At 35.6% G+C, this 26,394-nt stretch overlaps 1 long non-coding RNA gene across 1 annotated transcript; it reads right to left on the reverse strand.

Moving 5' to 3' along the window:
* Window positions 1-918: 918 nt before the first annotated feature.
* On the reverse strand, window positions 919-5,385 carry LOC130013203 (uncharacterized). Its single transcript, XR_008788563.1, has 4 exons — window positions 5,316-5,385; window positions 4,086-4,227; window positions 2,729-2,935; window positions 919-1,059 (listed from the first exon to the last, which is right to left on the reverse strand). It is a non-coding gene; the product is annotated as an uncharacterized LOC130013203 (long non-coding RNA).
* Between the last annotated feature and the right edge of the window lie 21,009 nt (window positions 5,386-26,394).

The raw sequence follows: 26,394 nt of genomic DNA on the forward strand, positions 1-26,394 counted from the left end.
CGGCCACGTTCACATGTATATAGTTATTCACGTATTAAACTTCGTTTAAGCGCATACATTTTTCTCGCTGTGTATTTTGAGTTGTATAAGGATTTTATTTCGTTAAATATTACTGGCAGCACTGATTTACATATATATCTTTAGTTCAACTATTTTTTAATGTATTGTAAAAGAAAGGTTTACCGTTTCCCTTAATCTTAAATTGTGGATATACGGCTAAAGGCTATCTTGTTTAGGAAGGTCATGATATGATCGATTGTCGCATGGAAATCAAACCCCCTGCATTATGTTAACAATGCACAGGCGCCTGTAACGTGGAAAATATTTTACAAATAACACCAAGCTATGACTAAGTATATATCTAAAGTCTGATACATCTATATCAAATAACTGGTCTGATTCCGATTTTCTCTAACATGATCTTAGAATTACAATCTGATTGCAAATACAGATCTATATTTCGTTTCGTTTTGTTTATACTTTCAATGGCCTTACCACGTGAAGATCTGACCGGTTGTAGCGATAGGTCGCGTCAGAGGTCCTACGGGCGGCTTTTGACCCTATGACGCCAGACATTTGATTAACCAATCAACATTGATGCTACTAGTGGATTACCCATAGTTCCGTGGAAAACACCCCTAAAGCTCGCCGTAACAGACCGTTTCAATTGGCTAATCCCTCACACCATTCAGAACACGTCAATGATAACAACTCTTCCAGATCCTAGTGTACTAAAGACAAGTAAAACGAAATTTTGAACTATAAAAACGAAACGAAATAGGATCTGTGCTTTAATCAGATTGTTAAAATTGGAAATACTGTGGAAAGCTATGTGTTTTGGGGGATTTTTTTTATAATTCAATAATTAACAATAATATATGAATATGAATTATAGCTAATGCAAGAAATATATGAAGATAAACTTGTATGATTATGTTTATTGATATATATAGATATATTTTTTCTACACGTTACTGAAACTGACATTATACAGGACAAGCTTGATAGGTCTGGACTTGAAGGTTGATGTTGTCGCATCTTGCTTGTTCAAAAAGGCACCTGTAATAAGAAAATGAAATAAAATGGGGTTTAACGTCCTCCTATTGTTCTGCTCCGACTAGGCTAATGAAGACGGACATACGCCATACAGTGTGCTATGAGAGATTGTGCCAGGACCCAGACACTACAGCCTTCTCTTATATCGAATTCCAACTGCCAAGGAATCTTTTATCGGCCCGCCAATGTATACACGGGACCTTGATCTTTCGTCCCATTCGAACGACTATATGTTGTCCCTTGCCATGCCCTGTCCTCAGTCACTGACACGGGATCAAACACCCGACCTCCATGTTAACGAGCCCTAATTGCTCGCCAAATAAGAAACAATTCCTACAATAATTGAGACCACCAATTATCTGTTGTGAAACACACTGTTCGATCTATTTAACAGATAAAACAGTTTATTTCCGTGTTAAAGAGTGGTTTGTTTGATTGCCGGAAGTCGGACTCGTTCTAGTTTCAGATATCCCTCTGTGTCTTACAATGTTCAGTTATGAATCTATAATTCCCGGATGATGAGATAATCCATGATGGAGGACAAATTCTAAACCCATTTGTCTTCCGCTTATCAACACTTGTGCCTTTTCATCTGGCTTGAAGATGACCACATAATGAAAGCGCATACTGGCAAGACTACATCTGCAGTCACTATCACTGGAACGTTGATATCTTTGACTAAGCAACAAATAACTGTTATAAATGAAAATATACGACACAAATAATAGATCAAAGTCGTCAGTTTATATACATAATGTGTATTAGTCGGCTAATAAGTGTTAGTAATCAGGCAGTAGTCATTAAGTAGGTGTTAAAACTTTGACTATTGAATGATATACACCACTATTGCCCAGTTTTGTGTATTCAATAGTGATGGGTATTATAAATAGTCACACTTTTACATCAGTAGTCACATATTTTACAGCTAGTTAACCACCTGCTACTTAATGACAACTGTATAATTTCTATCCACTTTCTATACATACTAAACATTAGGTTAGAATACTGACCACTTATATGATTTAATGACACAAATTGTCATTACTAAAAGGCCGAGCTTCATTAATCAACGGTATCAGCTTACCAGTGTATATAGATGGTAATAGTGTGTAATCCTGCGGCTAATAGTAAGAATATTTCAGCCCGTTGTCGTCAGAGAATGGCCATATGTGGTTGTCATCTTGAATTTGACAATGGCTATTTGTTTTAGTGGCTAGATTGACCCCTACCATTCATCTGATAATTAGTAGTACAAAGCTAGATCTAATCTGTTTCATAGAAATATTGCAAGAGTCTTCTTAGAACTCTGTGTAAGATGACTGACTCGATAAGCGCGTGCATTGTTTACTTAACACGTTATTGCGTTAACTGGTCCGGGCAGAATGGTGGCTTTTACTCAATTTATATACCCATTTATTATCCAGATATATATACTTCAAACACCTTTGTTCATTTTTTTAATACTTACATAACATGTTCTAGAATTTGATTTCTAGAAGGAAACAAGTTAAATTGACTATGGCGGCATAGCGAACATTCACTGCTAATCAATCATTGTGAGCAAGTTCCTCGATGCCATTAACAGAATCCATATAATATTACGTCATTTGTGCTGGGCCGTCTTCGATATAGCGTTCTCACATTACCAAATTAGAGGAAAACGAATACTTACAAATTATCGTAAGTTTTGCCATCAGTACCGCATACGATTTCTAGATCCGCACCACATGTTTGATGTTTTAGATTGTTACAGAAGAATATGTAGACCAGGTCGTTACCATGGAGATTAGGATCAGGTTTGTCAACAGTAGGATCACAGGTACCATTGTGGGAGAAATGGAGTTCCGGTTCAAGACAATGAGCTTTAGAAAATTCACATCTAAAAATAAGATGACAATATTTTAAAAGAGCCCACTTTTTTAACACGATAACTCTGCTTTAAACTGGGTTAGATTGTTCCACTCTTAAGTAGGTGTCTCGTACTTAAGTCCTTACAAAGATGAGAATATTCTGCTAAAGTCTAAGCAGAACTACGCAATAGGATTAGTCGGTGCTAACAGAAAAAAGTTTCATTACATCAACACATTGATTCAGTTCGATGATGATCATTAAGTGCACAAGTTGAGCAGAGTGATTAGCAATGGATTGGCCGACTTTCGAACTCGATAAAATTGATAATATTTCAGTATGAGTGGTGAAATTTTGTGTATAGTTGTATTACTCCAGTTGCCAATCAATTTGATTGGTTGACTTTGAAGCCCAATAACCCTTCTGCTAATTTAGTTGGCGTGGTGCTAATGTGTGTATCGTTTCATTCCCTGGGCTAAGTTCAATGATCATTTTCTATCATTTGTTGATTGGGAGACTTTGAAGTCCGATAACTCTCTTGCTAATTGGGATAGAATGATCAAACTCAGTGTAGGTATTGGTTAGGAGAGGGTTGGTCCGATGATGAGTGTTTTAAATTATGGCTAAGCAATGATAAGCAGTTTGTTTCACTTGGTTGGAATGCGAACCTTTGAATTTAATTGGGCGAGACGAGGATTTTAGTCTCATTACATCAATACCATGACTAACTTTAATTGCGAAAATTATTTTCTGATACGGTGTAGTAGCCATAGTAAAGGTAGAATGTGCATTACCTTGACAGTGTTCGATAATGATTTTTTTTGTGCCCAGGTTATGCAGAGTAATAAACAATTTTTTGTCTCAAAATTATTAATGTTTTTTTTTAATTCGAGACATCTGTCATAAATTCTTTTTCTGGGCAATTGTGTAATATAATATTACAATCTATATTTACGAACCAGAAACTACAGTAGCGTGCATTTTTATATCTTCCCCAAAACAATTTGAATCATGGCTCATTCTATCTGACACTATTGTGCTCGAAAACAACAAGAGAATCATTGTAGAAACTTAGCTCCGATTAAAATATATTAATCGCTTTCCATAGAAATGTTATGTTCAATTACTAAATGCCTTTTAAGCAGTATATCGATTGCAGTCTGTTTTTCCTTAAAACTCACCTATTGTTGTAAGTCTTGGCATCAGTAGCACAAAATACATGGTCAGCGAATATAGAACAATCAGCACCAGCTATATATGCGCACACTGAGGTACCATGGTGGTGTTCACCATGATCAGTATGTAATTGGCCATAGACACTCACTGTAACATGAATATTTTCGAAAAGTTACTACGAAGAAGGTGAGAGAGAGATGGGGTTAAACGTCCAATCGACACAAACTAGTTCCTTTTAGGACTAAAATTTTATTTCAATAATTCGCTTACGCGTAGCGGTATTTAGCAGTGGGGGGGGGGGGACCCGGAGAAAACCCGCGAGGTTAGACAGGCGACCCTCCTCCTTGTCACGTACAACCGGGGAATCAAAACCACGCCAGTTGATTCAATGACAGACATTATGATACAGCGCGCATGTGCTAACCAATACCACGAAGAAGATAATAGATGGATTCACGCAAACGATTAATGCAGTGTTGAATTCCAAAGGATACCTACTGAATTTGTTCTGTTTTTGTTAAAGGCACACGTCGTGGGTAGCCTGAATGATTTTACGGGCTGATCATTTTCAGATTTAGAGCCACTGCCGTAAATATTAATGATGCCACAACTAATCAAAATGTAACGCGGTAGGTATTAAGGATTATACGTCCGTTCCCACCTTGGATCATATCTCAGACAACATTAATCTTTATATAATTGCTCTACACATTTGTTACTGTACTTGCTTGAAAACGTTGAGAGAATACTCTTCGAAACGTCGCCCAAATAAATCAGTAATTGTTCTTCCATAAGTTTGTGGTATAGTTTATTGCTCTATCCAGTTACTAAATGCCTCTAAAAGATCAACATTAATCTTGACCTAAGACAAGCATTTTAAAGCCTAGACGGGGTCGTTGTTTAATGATCCGTAACACAATTGATCTGTCCACTGGCTATAGTGTAGTAGCTGCTTCTCAACCATCGCCCAGCTTAAGTTTGGTCGTGCTCACTCGTGATGTAACTGGGTTTCTTGATTGATACATCGCCATCGGTCCATGAAAGCTGCCCAGTTCAAATCGCGGTTCGATACAGATTATATATAAATATATCCTAATATATACACACTTATCAAATAAAAATGTTTCAGATTACAAAATGAGCTTAATATTTCACAAAATGAGCTGAATATTTCATAAAATGGGATTAATTAATATTTCACAAAATGAGATGATTATTTCATAAACTTATCTTACCTGCGACAAGCACAAGACAAAGGGTAAGTTTAAGCATATTGTTGGGTGGCCTGTTGTACTACAATGTGTTGAAAAGAGTTAAAAGACTGACTCGATCTGTTTTATCTACGTAGATGTATGTAAAAGTCACGCGTGTAACTGGAACACCTTACTAGTTTTATAGATAAGAAATGTATATTTAAAACAAAGTCAAATTTTATCTTCGTAGATTGACTGAAATTCATTTTAAATTGCAGACAATCATAAGAAACAATACAACCATTTAAGGGTATAATTAAGTTATTCCCACTCGACACAAACGTGCGATTTATTTTTAAATTCAGACAGTTGCACGGAACGGGACACTCATTTAAAGGAATGATTAAGGTATTCGTGCAATCCAAACTGAACTGAATAAATCCTCGGATAAATAAAAACACCTCTCGGTTTAATTACAGTTTTATTGATGTAGTTTAGGTAGGACATGCTTGATATGTTGATATCTGTAGGTTGATATCATTACATCTTTCTTGCTCAAAGAGACATCTGAAAGAAACAACAGAAAACAGAATTAAAGCTGGATTTGAGTTTGCCAAGATTTGTTTCACAAAGAGGGGGGGTCACGTTAGCTGGGCGGGTAAGACGCTGGCTCGCTAGCGGAAAGGGGTATGAATATATTGTTATTATTTATGATATCCAAACATCGATTATATCTGATAATTGGCTTGTCTGTAGAGTTATATATAAAACGAGATAAGATACTGTCTTGTATTTAAAAAAGGGAGCCACAGTGGCCAAGTGGGTAAGACACTGGCTCGCTAGCCTGGAGTTCAGGTGTTCGATCCCTGGATTGGCCGAGAAAGTTCATCCAGAATTTCCGACGTGTTCAGCTATGCAGGACGGAGTGGCTAGACAAGGACAGCTGTCTAGTCGTTCGGGTGGTACGGAAAACCGAGGTCCCGTTTAGACATTGGTGTGCACGTAACAGATCCCTTGTCAGTCGGAATTCTAAATATAAGAGTAGGCAAAATTTCCCTCAGCACACTGTATGCCCATCTTCATTATCCCAGTTCGGAGCAGAACAGTAGGACGTTAAACCCCATTTCATTTCATTTCCCAATTAAAACACTGAAACAATATATAATTAGTCTACATTTATACAAACCATAACACCCTCCAGGAAAGCAAGCCAACATCTTACTTACTGTGCCACAAGATAATTGGACAGAAATGGGGGTTGGTTTAAAAATATTTATTTACCATATATTACATACTGTATACAATACATAATAATTTATTTGGATTGGGAAACAAGAAATGGGGGTTACGATCTGGGGGCCTAGCGAATATTCACTGCTGATCAGTGAGTGTGAGACAGGTCCTCGATGACATTAACAGAGAAAGAGTGAGATGGGGTTCACTCAATAACAGACCCTATGATACAACGCTCACGTGCTAACCATTCGGCCATCCATTAACAGAGACACGTTACCAAATTATAAGAAATCTAATGCTTACAAATTATCGTAAGTTTTCCCGTCAGTACCGCATACGATTTCTTGATCAGTACCACATGTTTGATGTTTTAGATTGGCACAGAAGAATGTGTAGACCAGATCGTTACCATGGAGATTAGGATCAGGTTTGTCAACTGTAGGATCACAGGTACCATTGTGGGAAAAATGGAGTTCTGGTAGAATACAGTGAGCTTTAGAAAAATCACACCTGAAAAAGTTATTTTTTTAAAAATCGAATGTTGTCAAAACGGTGTTGTTTCTGCATTAAACATTTTTGATGGAATATAACATTCAAAACCCAACAACGTTTCTACTCAAATCAAAACCTAAAAACTTATCTGCTCAGATCAAGACTATGATGAGGGGTGTTCACTGAACTATTACATCCCAATATATGTTCTAATGTCCGCAACTTGTTCGTAATATCTAACTCAGCATTGGATCGGCATCTTCGTCTCCAATTTTCCATGCATAGACGAAGACGGCTGGAAGAAAATAATTTAGTTATACGGCTAGGGGGCGTCCAGAAATGTATTTTTGTTCATAACCTTACCATTTCTCTAACTCGGCATTTGATCGACCTTCTCGTCTCGTCTCAATTCACTTATTTAAACACTCATACAAATATGAATTCGTACTACATTGAGTAAAATAGAGCACAATACAATTCTAACCACCGGCGAGGTACCCCCAGAGTTCTGATGTCCCTTTAAATATGTACAAAACTCACGCATATTTAATACATCAAAGCTCTTGCAATTAAAGTATATCAATTGTGATTTCATAAATGATACCAGCGGCTGCCAGGCAGGATACGCCCACATTGTCGAGAGATGGATAGAGAACAAGCTAAAAAGAAAGTGATTTTTCGTACAATAAGGAGCCATAATTCAGGAAGTTACTGTCCGATATGCGCGAATATCGACAGGAACCGAGATCTTTGAGTTGTAAACTTACATTTCAAGTTTCATCAAAATCGGATTAAAATTGTGACCTCTATAGGTTCCACATACCATATTTTTACGCTATTTGAGAACGAAGGGCGGCTATTTTGTCTGTCAGTTTTGGGCCGATTTTCACGAAATTCGAACTCAGTCGTCCTTAGGGTGTAACAGTGATACAATAATACGTTTTTTTTTTAAATCGGATAAAAACGCGATTTTCGTACAACCAGGGGCCATAATTCAGAAAGTTACGTTCCGATATACGCGAATATCGAAAGGAACCGAGATCTTTGGGTTATAATCATACATTTCAAGTTTAAACTAAATTGGATAAAAATTGTGACCTCTACAGTGTTCACAAGCTAAAAACGTGATTTTTCGTACAATCAGGGGCCATAATCCATGAAGTTACAGTCCGATACATGCCAATATCGACAGAAACCGAGATCGTAATGTGATAAACCTATATTTCAAGTTTCATTGAAATCGGATACAAATTGTGACCTGTAGACTGTTCACAAACAATTGTGGACGGACAGGGGCGACGACAATATACGTCCACATGAAAATGTGGGCGTATAATAAAATGTGTTTTCTGCATCGACAGGCCATCCAGTTTGCTATGCGGACCATTAAATTTACAGTTTACTCTTATATTTCATGTGTCAACGGTTATTTTATGTGTAGGACAATGTTTAATCGAGACCTCGGTTGTTCGTCGCACCACTTCACCACTGACATAGTGGGTCCATGCTGGAAATCTGGTAGTGGGAGGAACTGATGAACCTGGAGAAAACCAAGCAGGATTAATTACAAGACTATTGTCCAATGGCGACACTTGACTCAATGACATACCTTATCTGATAAAGATTATGAAACTAGTTATTCGCCCAGCATAGATTATGAAACTCGCCTTACAATCTGGTTACATTGCTTGTGACAATCAACATGTGGCAAGGCACTATCAGATATGAAATAACCCCAAAAAGTGAGGATTTCTGTAACAGGGTCACTTTGTGCAATGAGCCCTTGTAATTCTACACTGCAGTGATGTGAAAACCTTTTGAAAATTCTCTGTAAGATGACTGGTACCAGAGTTCACGTGCAGTATAGGTGTACGTGTGACGTCACATCACTCGACATTGATAGCTCATGCATTGTTTATATCGTATGTAGTAACAAACTTTCCAGGCGTAATTTGAGCCTTTTTACTCATTCTGCGCGTCTTATGAACCCCTTTACACAAAATATATTTTTTTTCAAAACAGATAAACTTCCAAAACATTTAATTTATTTTTTAAAATAAATAAACAAATTGATTCAGAATTTAATTTGCAGAAGAAAAAAAGTTAATATTGAGATCTGATTAGATCGCACCGATGTCATCCTTCTCAGTGATATAAACGAATATTTACTGCGGATTAGTTTGTAAAAGAGAGAGAAATGGGGTCTAACGTCCACTCGACACAAACTAGGTCATTTCGGGACTAAAATCATGGCTCAATTGTATTTCAATAATTCGATTGCGCAGTGGGAGGAAACCGGAGGACCCGGAAAAAACCCACGAGGCTGGACAGGCGACCCTACCCCTTGCCACGTACAACCGGGGAATCGAAACCACGCGAGTTGACTCAATGACAGACCTTATGATAGAACGCACACGCGCTAACCATTCGGACATTCAACCCCTCTATAGTAAAAGTACAACTGGGTCTGGTAATATTCAGTAAGGGATATGAAACGAACGAACAGCAACAGAATAAAAGTTAAATAAAGGCGCAATACCCAGCGTATATTCATGTAAAACTCTAGAGTTAGCAACGAAAAAACAAACAGACGTAGAGGGGTGGACAGATCCCCAGAACAGTGTTAGTTCGCTGAGATACGGCTTGCGGGTATGCAGGACAAAATCTTTTTAAAAGCTATTTTTTCGGACTATTATAGAAAGATCGACCAGCTGTTTATCTAAATTTTACCATAGACTGCTTCGATTCTCTGCCGCTCGCGCCAGACACGACCAAATCTCAATGTCAATGGTAAACCAAGCGACGTGATTTTTGACATTGCGGGATTTTATGCTTAGAATTTACGGCATTGTTATGGTTACACGATAATTTTTCAACCGTTAAGTATTTCTATCTGGTAGTCACAAATTTCTCCAGTTTAGAACTTTGAAATTTCTAAATGCAGCAGTTGAAAATCATGAAATGATAGATGTCAGTATGTTCGTAGTTTTTGTAAGCATTTTGGTTTTGCTTAATAATCCAAATTCCCGCACGTCTGAAGGACTTTAAAATGATCAAAATAAAATTCAGGTATAATAATATCCGGAATTATGATTAATTGTGCAGAAGTTAAAAGTAAAGGGGTGTTTTAGTAGATTTGCTTTAAACGAAAACTCCGAAGTCCTAAGTAAACAAAGGCGTTGTTTGGATACATCTACACCCCAATCATAAGTAGTCGATCTATGTACGGGTAGAACAAGAAAACAGAGTAGCAAGATTAATAAACAAATTTTGAATTAATTTCTGTTTATTTGCCTGTTATCTTAATATTGGTAATTGGACGAGGGGAGGTAATCTTAGTTTAGTCACGATTGTCAGGTCTAGTTTTTGCCGCGGCACAGAATTCTGAAGGCTTCGTGGGCGTTGCCTATCCATCTCTATATAGTCCATGATCTTACATAGTCCTGATGCGCCATTTTAGTGCTATAGAAATAATTTGCAAACTACAATATTTTAAAATATGGATCTCTAAGAGCAACATCAGTCTACAAATAGTTCCATTCCATTTAGTATTCACAAAGACATAAGGAATTAGAATTTAAACGATCTATGCTGTTTAGCTATGCATTTTGTTTTCCGCAAAAAAATATTTTAAATCCGACTGAACGAAAGCCTGGACAAAATCTAGGGTTGGTATTTTTATTTTCTTTTATTAAATATTAAATAATCTAAGTATATATTAGCGTGGTTTCAGATTATAAAAATATGATATTTCAGCGAAAAATGCAAATGGCGCATCGGGATTCTAGGGATATACTTGATTGAACATTCCGGATTTAAATTATCTCAATTCCAAATATAGTGTCAATCGAGGGAACAGGAGAATTTCGGAGTACAACTAGTGTACTGAATGCATAAAAAATATCTAAACCAATCATGACAGCTGAAACATATTAGTTACTCACAATTCTACTCATACCACCTCAGCTGTCGGGACTGGCAGAACTGTGAGGTGATTGCAATTCTGTCAAGTCGTGGGACGTACGACTGACAATCGAGCACCCGCTAAATGTTTCTTACCGGTTATTGTAGGTCTTAGCATCTGTGCCACAGATCGTATGATCAGCAAAGAGCGTACAGTCAGCGGAGGCTATGAATCTGCACACTGATGTAGCATGGTGATGTTCGCCGTGTTCTGTATGCGGCCATTGAGCTTTTATACTCACTGAAATCAAGGTGTAAATACAATTAATACGATAAACCAACCTTTTCTAATATGGGTTCACTTTTCCACATGCCCACAATTGCTATTTTTAAGTTAACAATAAATATTTTCAAGAACTGGAAAAAAAAAATCCCAACCATAGGCTATATATAGGGATAATATGCCATCCCTTCGTTGAAGTCCATCTGCCTAGTGAACTTTTATACGTTCATCAACGTATAACAAGGGGAAACCTGACTGTAGAATCCTTAGAAACGTTATCAACCAACTCCTATTAAAACGGCAGATTGGGTGGAAGATTCAACTTATATCATTATTTCTTACCGGTTACAAATATGATCAAGCCCACGTATTTCATCATCTTGTGCAGGTAAAAGTTCTTGTGATTTGTGTCTTTTTATTTTGTTCAACTTATTTTATCTGCGCGTGTGTTACACAATTAATGCGTCACGGCATGTGAATTATGTCAGCCTATAAATAAAACTGATAACCCACAGCCATTCATAAATGAGGAAATGGAGATCAAAAATAATCAGATATGTGCGCGAGGGTTGGGAGTGTGCAGCAATATTATAGCCTCGACCTAAATATTGCTTCCATTATTAGATAGTGTCATAAAATACAATTAAATAATAGACGTACGGGGTCCACATTGAAATAATCAAAAACAAGAGTCATTCATTTTACCTTCAGGTGGTCGTGTTAAAAACTAGATAATGCAAAGTGAATATATTAAAATTGTCATTAAAATGACTTTATTCTGAGAGAAATTTTAAATGTGTGTAGTTTTGACAAGATGTCTGCATTGATTTTTCACTTGTAGATATTACATAACACAAAATAACCATATTATTATCAAAACAAAAGTAGCTCGCCAAAAAGTAACAACGTAAAAATCTACTTATGTTTTTTTCAATTTCTACTTTTCACTTTTCGCATTTGCAAATTCACGGTGACTTTTTCATTTTTGCATTTTCAACCACTAAAATCTCTCCAATGTAACTGACCATATAAGGAAAGGGGCATGTTTACGAGTTCGGACGAATTTGACGTCATAACTCATCTGTTTTATCGTCCAGACTAAAATTAATGCTCCCTGAAAGGGACGATTACTGTAAATTATAAGGGAGCATTTCAAACACAAAACTATGGTTTTACAAATGTATTCAAATTCTGTGAGATATTCAAACGTTATTATTGTAGAATATATTAGATTGATATATTTTTAATATCAAACTTGTTCGTCCTAACCCATTCACTTAATACATCTAAATTCCAACATCGCGTGTGGCCTATTTATTAGTCTTGATGAAAAATAAAAAGTATGTAACGCCCGCCCGAACATCGATAAGCAAGTCGTAAAAAGAATATGCTACATGTACCTACATGCGTCATACGTGTATATCCATTCGAATGTATTAAACTGATTCAGATGTAAATGCTCATTTACGGGTCTTTTTATTGACATCGAAAGAACCTCCATTTTGGTATCACGTGATTTTAATTACCTCCCCTGATGTACTAGAATTTGATTCGTGTTAAACACCGAAAGTCATTGACAACAATGCAATGTATTTCAATCATTCGATCTTAATCGGCTCATTATTGCCGGCTTCAGTCGGTCCATGTTTACAAAATCCTACTGATAAAACAAAGAATCGTAGAACAGGTTAATTATAACTTGTGGCTACGAATACGATACGATGATAGTCACCATACCTTAGTCAGAATCTGGGTCATTAGCACATTTAACGGTAGTTTTGATAATCCGGAAAATAATAATTGGATTACACATTTGATGGTTTTACTGACCAGTTGTTAGTTAAATTTAAATAGCCATTCGATATAAACCCCAGATAGACCACCGAATATCTTGAGAAACACACCGAATATCCTGAGAAACAGTCATTTCACGAATCTCGATGACACGTGACATGCATTGGTTGGAATTAGGTCAATAATTATAAACCAGCGATACTAGATTTAGTTCTTAGTGTCGTTTACCGTGATACACATGCTGACAGAGGCTTATACTCTTTAAAATATGTCGTTATCATTGACGGCTATTAATAGTCGTACGGAATTTCATTTTAAACCAATTTCAATTATGGTTGTCACCATTACCATTAGTAAGCTACATTACGTGAATTAAATATGGAAAATTATTTTCCTTTCAGTCAGTGTTCGGCGTTTTGAGTAGACTTGATTTTGTGGTTTATGTTCTAAGTATGTACAATATATAACTGAAAGCAAAACCGTAGACAAGTAATGACTTTCTCATTAAAAAAACATAAATAAATCCAGGCCGCCCTCCCGCCCCAACAATTTTCAACAATAGCCAAATTTTATTTTGCACCATCCTCTAGCCAGCAATGGGGTAAAAAAAAACGAAACCGCCCTCCCCCCTACAGTTTCAGCTGTCAGTTGCACGTGAAACAAGACATTTATTTTGTGTAGCTCTTCATATGACTCTCATCTTATTTTGTAGGTCAATAAGACTGCAGAGCAAATATTGCAGGAAGCTGCTGTCACCTTGATTAATGCGGCTAATAGTTTAAATAGAATTAAACCAGCATGTACCAATACCAGCATATCTACTACCTTTGAACCATCATGACCTGCACATGTAGTTCAACCCAGTGCCTCCAAACTTAGAATTTGGTTTAGACCATACCCTCGACCAAACTGGTCGACGTCCAAAACAAAACCCATTAATTCAAAATGGAGTCACAAGTTTGTGTGTTTGTCTAGTTGCAATCAGGTAATTGTATCACACAATAATGTAATATAGGCCTAGATATTGCTTGTTTGAAAAATTCCGCTTCACTACAGTATATCTCCCAGGTGTTCGGATTTTACTGCTTCATCCGTAATGTCTGCAAATGGGTTCAACATTTCTAAGTTATCTATACTGCTATTGAATATGATTTATATATTTTTGTTCAGCAGGATAGTTAGTGTTCGAGATAAAACAGAAAAGAAAGCCCTGGGTCTTGGTGAAAAAATGATCACATTCGAAAAAAAACAGTTCTCCGAAATATTTTTTAGGTCAACTAACCAAAGCCTATCAGCAAATACCAGGGAAGGTTTGTATGGAAGGGTATAGCTGCCAATATTAAATGCTCTGCTACAATGTCGTTTCCATTGATTATATGTAAAAAGTACAATGTACAAAGTCATAATACCGGTAATGATAAAGTCAAAATACCTCTAAGGCAAGAGTTAAATGTAAAACGTCAAATGTTAAGTGTTAAATGACAAATGTTTTGAGGGAAAATGCTTTTTTTGACGTGTCTACATTTTACATTTCTCTCATTACATTTTACATTTGCGCTCTGCCACATCCCATTTGTCCTTCACGCTTTCTACATAGCAACTTTCGCACAGCATCAACTTGCATATGCAAATGTAGGATATCACGTGACTTATTAACATATATGCTAAATTTGTAAGTACTTCATATAAATGTCTAGCTGATTTAAAGCGGAAATCGCAAATTTTTAAGTTATATTTTTAAAATTTATTAAAATAAAGCCTGAAATAAAGCCTACCTTGTTAAAGAATAATCCTATTAATCCTATGATTCATTATTGCCAGCTGAGAAATTGGCAAAAATATAATTTTCCTCTTCATTTTTAAACGTTTGAAAAAAGCTACTCCATGGTGGAGAATATAAAACAAGGGAGGTAATTGTGTTATTATTTCCTGTGTAAATGAATTTTAAGTGTGAGAATGACACCTATGATCGTATAATTGTGAGCTGACAACCTATTGAGCAAAGGCCATAGAAATAATTACGTTTTGACTTTCTTAGAAAATTTGCAATTTCCGCTTTAAAATCATCGGGAAAAGCAATTAGTTTTAATGTTTCCTGACCAGTGTCTACCCCCCTAATATTAAAATCATTTCTTATAAAATTACATAGGGTTTCAATTACAGGATTGAATAAGTTGCTCCTGCTCGGATAACCCTGGCGAAACCCCCTTTCTATTGGAAAATATGGCGTAGTAAAACCGTTATTTATCACACAACATTTGACATCATTATAAAGGGTACGAATACATCTTAATAATTTACGTTTACATCCAAAGGAGGATAGAACATTAAGCAAAAACTTTTGACTAATACTGTCAAAGCTGTTTTAAAATCGATAGCTAAGAGAAAGCCTTTTATTTTCTTCAATTTTGCCACATAAAAACAATCATCTATTATTCGTATATTTTCCTGTCCATGGCGCCCTGGTGTAAAAGCTGTTTGATTATGATTTATTAATAATTTTAAAAGGGGTTTTAATCTATTTGAAAGAGCGTTACTTATGATTTTAACATCTACATTAAAGTAGCTAAGTCTCTAACTCAATATCATCAACATTGAAAACACAATTTTTTTGTCAAATTAAATCAACATTCATGTTGTGATCTTACCGGAAAAAAGATGGGCTTTTGATATCCAATATTTAAGACAAAATAAACATTTTACCATTGGTACACGAATCGTGTACCATAATGCGCTTCAGCCCCAGTTTATCAAGAGATTCGAGGGACGAGGCTAGACACATTGCACCAAATCAAATGGCGTATGTCGACTGGAATAACCAGACGCTAGAAATTTGCACTCACTTGAGACTGCTGGCTTATTTCGCCGAACATAACTGATTTGAAATTGGAGTAAAAACGGAAACCATTGAATGTAAATCTGTTTATATACATTCATATTACAGTATTATATGCGTTGTGACCCACTTTTGTCAATTTCTAGGTCCCAAATGTTAGCGATTTAGCTCCTTTAATCAATGTTATAGATCGCCAATTAGATAGTAGAGATTTATCTTTTCCGGGTTTGGGTATCAATCTAATTATGGATTGTATTTGCGACGGTGAAAGGATTCCTGTTTCAAAACTATAATTACAGGAGTTTAAAACGTAGTTTTTAATTATGTCCAAAAAATGCTCGATAAAATTCCGTCGTTTCCAGGAGACATTATTTTTGAAAGATTTTATAGCCTCCTTACACTCACTTTCATCTAGTTTGTATTCTAACATTTGACTTTGATATTCGTTCAGTTTTGTTCAGTTCTGGTCAATGTTTGTAAATTGATCATTTTTAATATTAAGGTTAAATTTATAGCTATTAGGCGGGTCAAACGACGGCTAAATGATGTCGTACGTAGAACAAATTGCAACAAAAGGTTTTTTGTTTTCTATTGACCCATTATAATGTCCTTATTAAGGAAAAGAAAGTTTACCAAAATCGGAGTCCAAATAAGGACAGGGGGCGTGGCGAAATCCAAGATGGCGGCTGTCGATCAAAAATTGCAAATATCTCTAAAACTATTGGATTTAGACACCATAAATGTATTGCGGACAGATAGGAAGTCGGTACCAGCGAGTTAAAAATGGCGACGTTATGTCTCTACAACGTCATGACGTTACTGTGACGTCACAACGGCATATCAGACGTCGCATTTCTTCCAAAATTAATCCATTTATGCATGTTAGCAGTAGAAACCAATGCTGATTCAGAGAAGAGGATTTGCCCATTATGGGTTGATAACAAGAACAATGTGTTACAATAACGTAGAAGGAAGCTAAAAGTATATATATATTGCTGCATTGTCGATAGGTGATACTATTACAGTAGCCGTAGGAACACAGATTCATTTCAATTGTTGACAAAAATAGCCCATGTCAATAAAAAAGAAATGAAATGGGGTGATACATACGTCCTACTGTTCTGCTCCAACTGGGCTTCATCAGTATGCTATGAGGGGAATTTTGCCCTGCAGTGGCGCAAAAGCACTCTTATATCGTATTCCAACTGCAAAGGGTTCTTTTACTGGAGAAGTGCATTAAAGGTTGAATGGGCGGGGCTGGCCAATTTTCAAATTTGGGCCACTCAGAAGTAGGTTAATCCCCAAAATCATCATAAGGATTCATATTTTGACACAGGTGTACTCGAGATGTGTTACAAAAATAAAAAAAAAAAAATTGGGCTGTAATGCGAAAAGCGCCCCCTGGTAGTGTTCCTAAAAGCTACACTTAAAAAGTTACGTTTTGCGGGTCCCGTTCATGTGGACAGACAGGAAGTCAATACCACAGAGTTCAAAAAGATGAAAACGGGTCTACCCGATTTATGACGTTTTAGCTGAAAGTCTGTTGGGATGTATTTTTCCTGATGAGCATGGCTAATGGTACTACTCCGGTAGTCAAACACCAGGTTAAGCCGTGCGATGGAAATAAAGCATGCCCCGTAAGAGAGGGGGGCAACTGACACATGTCCAGGGGCCCGGAGTCTAGAGGGGCCCGAAGGTATTCCGCGTAATGGTAATGTTTTAAAAAAACATTTGTTGGTTTAAAGTAATTAAAAAAATACACTGTTACTTGATCGTAAAGCAGAAGAAAACAGGTAACTTTGCTGAATGTGGGTATCTAGTTCCATTGGTAAGATTAGAATCGGATTCTGCCAGTTCACCTTTTTTGGAAAAATTGGTAAATTTAAAACTATAAGTCACCTGCCACGGCCTTAGTGCCGTGGAGCCCTGACCCGTTCTCGTTCCGTTTGATGCTATCGTCAACATCAGGGTATCTAATCCAGCATCTGACTATGTTTCTGTAGGAAAGTTTGTGTAGTGAGAAATTTTTTGTAGAAATGTTTAGTGGGTGCCGAAGTAAGTATTTTGAACTTGGGTGGACACTCACCACGTGGTAGGTTATTTCACTATGACGTCATCAAATATGGCCGCCGACATTATATCAATTTTATCCTACCGCTCTACTTTTCCGTCAATTGCTATGAAATAAAGGCCAGAATGAAGCTGTTTATTTGAACGGATTTGATAAAAAATAGTTTTGGTATTTTTTTTATTAATTTTCAAGAAAACACATACCACATTTTAAAGCGAAAACGTGGAAAAAGTTTTAAAAAAATATAAGAAAATTAGCACATTTACAATGCTACAACAATAAGAATACTTTAATAACACTCAAAAAAGAACTTCTGTCTTTTTATATAAAGAACTAGCTGTGCATACTAATTAATGATGTCAAGCATAGTTACCGCAAGATGTGATGTCACAATACATAGTTTCCACAAGATGTAGTATCTCCTGACTGTGAAGAAATACATCGAGCGGAATCTCCCACACGAATTCAAAATGAAATTAGCAAACATATACCTAGCGTCAATAAAACCTATATATATTTATTATTTATACGTATCACGATAATAATTGTTACCTTTATAATAGAAGCATTGTAAGACATGTTATTACCGTAAACACTAAAATATCGCAAACTAGGCCCGCAGTAAAGGGTACGTTCACTTTGCATCAAACGGTATTCAAACCAGGTTTGGTGGCAAAATGTTTTTTATTTCTCAGAATCAAGGGATGAATAAACTACTAGACTGCAAAATTTCATAAGCCGCCTATGTTGTATTGTATTCAGGACGCCTATTTCACACAAAATATTATTTTATATCCATATTAACATCTATCTGCATAATAAGTTTATGAAAATATGCATTTAAACAACATTTAGATATTATCTACCACCTGTAGCAATTTCCCCGCAAACTAACAATAAATTGTTTATTGGAATTTTCTATTAAACGGAAAGGTGCTTGTTGCTGTAAAATACTCGATCAATATACCAATTGCTAATTTATATAATAATTTAAAGCATACACTATTTAACACCATATCTTTTTGCATGAAATGACAATTTAATTGCTTTTTGAATAAAACGAAAACATACTTTTCCTTCGTTATTGTAGCTGTAAAATAATATACGAATTATTATTTTATATAGCGTATTTCTACTGATGATTAAAGTAATCAGGTACCGCAGAAATTTGCAACACGTTTTAACATCCCATCTTTCCCCTCCCTTTTTAGGGATGGGTTGAACAAGAGTATAGTAGTTTCAGGGCTCCCAAAACTAGTTTAGGTTCTTGCGTAATTTGGTGTCCCCGTTTAATCATGAATTTATGTCGTTTTTGATGAATTGCTAAGGTTGCCGCAAGTTAGATGTGCAGAAGCTAGAAACACCAATATATACTCCACAAAGCACTTCGTTTTATTAGCCGCTAAAAATCTGGAAGTTTTTCGATATTTTTGGCAATTGCGGACCTTTTTCCAACCAATGTGCTTTAGCAAAGTGACCTCCAGTTACTCCAGATATACGCCAAATGACGCTAGAGACTATGTGTCTTTCAAAACGTTTCGTCGAGTTGCTTGTCCCAGAGCCTGGATGTCGTTGTCGCGGGTCATGAAATAAAGTCCATCTAATGTGTTTTGATGGATTATATATCTTTAATATGTGCCGATTCAGAATCAGGATGATGCCAATACAAATTAGTATTCCAATATGACGACTTTATTCAAAATATGGCCACATATGACGGGAAATTTCGATGTTAGCAATGTGGTGGCACAATACGTCAAATAGTAGGTTTACGGGGTAGGCAAATTAACATCTGAACCGCAAAATGTGCCACGACTGAAGAAAACACCAATATGGTAATCAAATTTGCCGTCACTTTTGGGGGCGGGGGGATGCCCAAGCTCTTTGGATTTAGCGAGTCGTATTCTTATAAAAACCAACCTTCAAACCGACGTCTGAAATAAATTACAAGAAAATGTATGGGGACAAATATTAGAACTTCTTCAAAATGTGGCCTAACATAACTAGTATAAAGGCTATATAATCAAATGTAAGGATGAAGCCGAATGAGAGCGACGATGTAGTGGCCAAATAGATAAAAAAAAAGCGCCATTAAGGAGCCCAGCGACTCAATGTTTGACACCCATTTTGTGCTTGTACTGTGGAAGTGCATTGAATGTTGCATGGATAGGGTCGACCGATTTTCACCTTTTTGGTCTCTCTGGTATTCAGTTCCTATCTGTCCACATATGATCTGGACCCACAAAACGCCACTATAAAGTAATGCTTTTGTGGACACCACCAGGGGGTGCTGTTCACATTACCGCGAATGTTGGTTTTGTAACACATCTCGGGTACATCTTTCTGATGATTTTTGGGCCAAATGTCAAAATTGATCAGCCCCACGCATTCACCTTTTGATGCACTACTTCTCCAGTAAAAGACCTCATGGCGGATGAAATTCGATATATGAGTAGGCTGTTGTGCCAATGCAGGGCAAATTTTCCCTCATAGCACACGAAGCGAGCCAAATCGGAGCAGAACAATAGGATGTATAACCTCATTTTATTTCATTTCTTCAACATTGAAATGAATCTGTGTTCCTGCAGCTACTCTGATAGTATCACCTGTCGGCAATGCAGCATTAGTTATACCTTTAGCTCCCCACCCCCTCTCCGTAATTGTAACACATTGTTCTTCTTTATCAACCCAACATAATAGGCATGCACTCTTTTCTGCATCAGCATTCGTTTCTGCTGTTAAGATGTGTTAATGGACTAATTTTGGAAGAAATGCGACGTCTGATATGCCGTTGTGACGTCGCAATTTTTGGACTCGCTGATCCGACTTCCTATCTGTCCGCAATACATTTATCGTGTCTAAATCCAATAGTTTTAGAGATATTTGCAAATTTTGATCGACAGCCGCCATCTTGGATTTGGCCACGCCCCCGTCCTTATTTGGACTCCGAGTTTGGTAAACTTTCTTTCTTTTCCTTACTTAGGACATCATAATGAGTCAATAGAAATCAAAAAACCTTTTGTTGCAATTTGTTAGTTTAGTTTAAACATATTTTATTGACAAATATCAAAAGGATTGAGCACAAGTTTCAAAAACTTAGAAAAGCCCTTTCCATACATAGAAATGATAGACATTATTTAATACTAACAAGATTTCGAAATAGTATATACAATAATAAATAATTTATAAGTAATATAAGTAAAGTCAGATGAATTATATCTCAAAGCTCTATATAAAATAAGTGAAGAGGTGATAAAGAGAATATAAAATTATATTTAAAACATTGAAAAAAAAAGTTTAATAAATGGGATATAAATGAACTGATGCATGTATAAAATGATAAAAAGAAATAATAAAAAAAAAAAAAAAAAAAAAAAAATGGGGGGTGGGGGGTGCGGAAAAAAAAAAAAAAAAAAAAAAAAAAAAGTTATCCACCAAAAAAGCTAAAGCTAATAATTTATTCTAAGATGTAACTACTAACAATAACTTTTATTTAAATTTAAATCGTTTTGAAAGTTTGATATATTTGTGAACTTCAAGGAAAAGGTTTGTATTCATCTCAATTGACAATTCTGAATTGCCGCACAATAGGATATCTATATTTATCACAGAATAACTTGACAATGTATTTAATAGTTCAGCACGAATTACATCATATAAGTGACATTGCAGGAAATAGTGTTCGGCATTTTCTATAAATTTGCCACAAGAACATGTGGGATCATTCACAACGTTTATTTCATACAAATCATTTTGCAACGAACTACACCCATGCCGTATTCTAGTGTGAATAATATTTTCATGTCTATTACCTTTACAGTAGTAGATTGGCGCTTTATGTATTAAGGAACGTAATTTTTGTTTGTATAGATATTTGAAGGATTTAAGAGTGGTTGATTGCTTTATGGGGTCCTCTAATAATTCCCAATCTCGAATTGTTGTGGGGAAGTACGAAGTTTGGTGTAATGCTGTTCTACAATAAGGATATCTATATTCGCTAATGTTTCTTAAATTGTATTTTTGTGGTGTTTGTTGATAATATTCTAGAATGTCATATAAGTATGCTGGGTTTCTCTGATTTTTAATTTGAAAAAATGTGGTTAGTCGCTTTTGTGTACGTCTGTCTGACAATTTATTCCATCCGGTTTCAAAATAAAGCGCTTCACGAGAACAAGTTTTAGTTAGTCCAGTCACAATCCTGGCAGCTTCTAGCTGTACCTTTTCAAGTTTTTCGGTATTGGAAACGTTACACCCATCCCACACTTCACATGCGTATTCCAATTTTGGCCTTATGAATATCAAATATACGTTATTTAGAGTTTGTCTATTAAAGGTGAATTTTAGTTTCCGCAAAATATTTAATAATTTTGAGGTGGACGAGATAATAGTTTCTATATGGATGGTCCATTTGGCGTCATTTGAAAGGGTAATGCCCAAGTGTTTGTGACATTTAACCACTTCAAGTGCTTGATTATCGAATATCAGACTCGGATAATTTTCTGTTTTTTTTGGAGCTAAATAAAATAGCTTTTGTTTTGTTTGGATTAAAGTTTATAAGCCAATTATTCGCCCAAATGTTGAGATTTGTCAGATCGTAGTTTAGGGACTGTTCTATCTCTGAAACTGACTGTTTGCTACACCCAAGTGCCGTGTCGTCTGCAAATAATCTAGCCACATTATGGAGTACATCTTGTACATCATTGATGTAAGTCAAAAACAAAAAGGGGCCCAAAACTGATCCCCGGGGAACTCCTGATTGAAGAGTAATTTCTGATGACACAGAGCCATTTACGAATACCCGTTGAGTCCGGTCTTGGACATAACTAGACAACCACGTAATTAGCATGCCTGAAACCCCATATTGACTTAATTTGTGTATCAAACCAGGTAAATATACGCGGTCAAACGCTTTAGATATATCGCAAAAAACATAGCAGGAATATAGTTGCTTATCTATTGCAGATGAGATATCATGATACACTTCTAAAAGTTGATGAACAGTAGAGTAGTTCGGTCGAAACCCTGATTGGTATTTGTACAAGAGATTGTTTTCATGAAAATAGTTAAACAGGTGTTTGAAAACTACCTTTTCTAATAATTTGCTCAAAGAACTTAATAGGCTTATAGGTCGGTAGTTTGAAACTAGAGAGCTGTCTCCTTTTTTATAGAAAGGTAGGACATTTGCTTTTTTCCAAATTGTTGGAAAAACGCCTGATTCTAGTGATTTGTTAAATATATATTTTAATGGTAAACATATTGAGGTTTTGGTATATTTTAGTAACTTGTTACTAATATTATCAAATCCATTGGCTTTTTTCAATTACAGTGTACTTATAAGATCTGCGATTTCCTTTTCTTCGACTAAAGGAATATCAAGTTGACAATTTGTTCGCTTATTGAATTTTGGTAATTCTCCTTGCTGAGTGTTATTTGAAATTGATCCGAAATAGTTGTTAAGTAATTCAGCTTTATCAAAATTTGAATGAGCAATTCTTCCATTGGGGTCTAAAAGTGGAGGAATATCATTTGATACATTTTGGCCTAATACTTTCCTTAAATTATTCCAGTAATTCTGGCTATTTGTATCGTTAGAATTCAAGAAATTTGTGATTTCTTCTTTGTATTTTGTTTTTAACGCTTTTTTAAAATTATTTACTTTATTTCTTTGAACTTTGTATTTTCTTAAATCGCATTCATGTTGTGTTTTCAAAGCTTTTTTGTGTAACCTGTTTCTGATTCTTATCGCTCTACGTATTTCTGTATTGAACCACGGTTTGTCAGTTAGTCTTATAGTTATTGATTTCTTTGGTATGCACAATGTAATATAGCTATTTAAAATTTCATAAAATTTTGAACATACTAAGTTAATATCAGAATTTGCAAAGGTACTCTCCCAATCGTGTTCTTTGATAAGAGTATTTAACCTATTATAATTACCATCCTTATATACAAATATCTCCCGTTTAAAATTCCTGGGACTTGAAACTGGAAAATCTAATAATGCATAAACACCCTTATGATCGGATATGTCAGGAGTGACATTAATCGTTTCACTGGAACTAATCTGAATTTCATCATTTACTAAAATTACGTCTAATAAGGTTGATGACGTCCCAGTAACGCGTGTAGGTTCATCAATAACATTTCTGAGATTATTTAAAGATAAAATATCCCGTAGCTTGCAGCGTTGTGCTAGCAAGTCATCATTTAGATCACCTAAAATTACAACCTTAAGCGTGGTTTGATAGGCTAGTTCAATGGATCTTTCGAACAATGACCAGAATTCAATTGTGCTGTTTGGCGGGCGGTAAAATAAGGCAACAAGTAATACGGTGTTTGGAAATTTGCATTCCACCCAAATACTCTCTATACCTGTAACCTCAAGATCATCTCGCCGTTTGCAATAAATGGTTTTATTAACATATAATAATAACCCGCCACCATGCGACGTCCGATCCTTCCGGTATGGAGAATGGTAACCGTCCCATTTTAGAGATGAATCTAACACATAGTTATCCAGATGAGTCTCAGTGAAACTACAAATATGGTAATCATTGACATCGTTGTATATTGTTTCAAGTTTGTGTCTTATACTACGTGCATTTAAGTGATAGACTGATAGGTTTTCATTTGAATCGTGATTTGAAGGTCCAGGATTTTTATGAACGTCTCCTGATCTTAGAACTAATAAGGCTAAAACAGTACTTAGCAGACAAAAATTATCAAGTTCACATAAAACTATTGGAGATATTATTCGACATTGCCATTTCTCAGATGCCTCGTGCTTTACTGTGTAGTAAATGTCAACTATTACAGTAGCAATGAAAATATAATGAGTGTTGCACTTGCGCCAGTATTGCACGAGGGGACTGAGAAATCATCAAACAGTTAGATTTTAAACATTTAGTGGTTAGTTTTGGTGGATATAGAGACATGAGAACATGATGTAAATAACTAGTAAACAAATAAAACATACATACAGACAAAAACAGTGAATTATTTACAGTTAAAGCAATAGTATAATACATAAACATTGAATGTTTCGGTCATAGTTAAGTTAATATAACAATATCGTACGATGATATCTAAAGCAGGCAATATTGACAAAAAATGAAGATGAAGGTTAAAGTGATAATACTTAGAGGGTGGTCAGTTTAACAATCCGATATGCAATTTTAATGCAAGACTGAGTTCCCATAATTGACAATTATTTAGATAATTGGCTGTTTATATTTCAGTAATTTAAATGGAATAAAAAACGAAATCAAAAGTTTAAACTGAGATGATAACCCAATTAGTTAATATTTGAATGGAACTTTTAAGTAGATAATTGAGAACTTTTAAAAGATACGCCCATAAATAATGTGGGCATAGTTTTATACATTCGATTTTTTTTATTATCATAATTAGTTATATAATAATATAAATGTATAACTACATGTAACTATGTATTATAAACTAAACAGTGGTCTAAGCTAATATTACTCTGTAATAGTTAGACAATAGGGAACCAACAAGTAAAATACATGTACATGACTTTACTTTACAGAAAGATTTTGTCATTGTTTTAAAAATCTAAGCAAACTTATTATTACATGAAGGATAATTGGGGCAATGGTGAATGCATGAAACGATTTGAGGTACTATCCAGTTGGTCATCAACTTAAAGATACATTATGGGCGATTAGATAAAGAGCTGGCATATCTCACTATAATAGTTAAAAACTAGATAATGTAAATGGAATTCGATTATCCATTTCATGATTAAATCATGAATGAAAGCTGAGCAGCAAATCGAATCCTACTCCAGTAAATATCGCAGGCTAGCGATGACATCGAGAGTTGATTATGGTCTGAATAAGTTTTAATTAATGTCTTAATTAATAATTTCAGGCCTAAAAAAGACCTGCAATACGCAGATTCAGCTCTTGCAATGGATGTTTAAATATAATTAAATACGTATATATATTTATGCATTTGTAGACATTAAGAAAAACAGGAAAAATCAGTACACAATAAGGTACAGTACTTTGGGAATGATATTGATGAATGAAATTGGTTCAAAAATATAAAGATACTGTCAGGCATCATTATTTCTTTTTATCAGGCTGTGGGGTCGAGGCAAACCCGCCAAAATCTCGTAAGGATTGTTGTTTTAATGGCCCAACTCTGTTATCATCGTCTATACAGTCGGAAGATGTGTTGATTGCAGAATGTGATAAAGTAGCTTCGTTGTAGTTAAACAAAGACTTATTAGCTTGTGAATTTACTCTGTTTGTTGATGTATGAAAGTTATCGAAGTCCTGCTCACAGGTTATGACAATATTTCGGTCGTCTGCTAGAGGTCGTATGTAAACTCGACCATCATACGTCCAACAGTTTTTAATTAGCTTTGATTTAAACATATCACGACATTTTTGTAGAGTGCAGCGCGTTTACGAGTGAGGGCTTCATTGATAAAGATCTTGTGAATCTGGGTGAGGTTTCTCTGTTTTAAGTTGCGTTT

This window comes from Patella vulgata, chromosome 6 (genome assembly GCF_932274485.2).
Source record: "Patella vulgata chromosome 6, xgPatVulg1.2, whole genome shotgun sequence".
Lineage (NCBI taxonomy): Eukaryota > Metazoa > Mollusca > Gastropoda > Patellidae > Patella > Patella vulgata.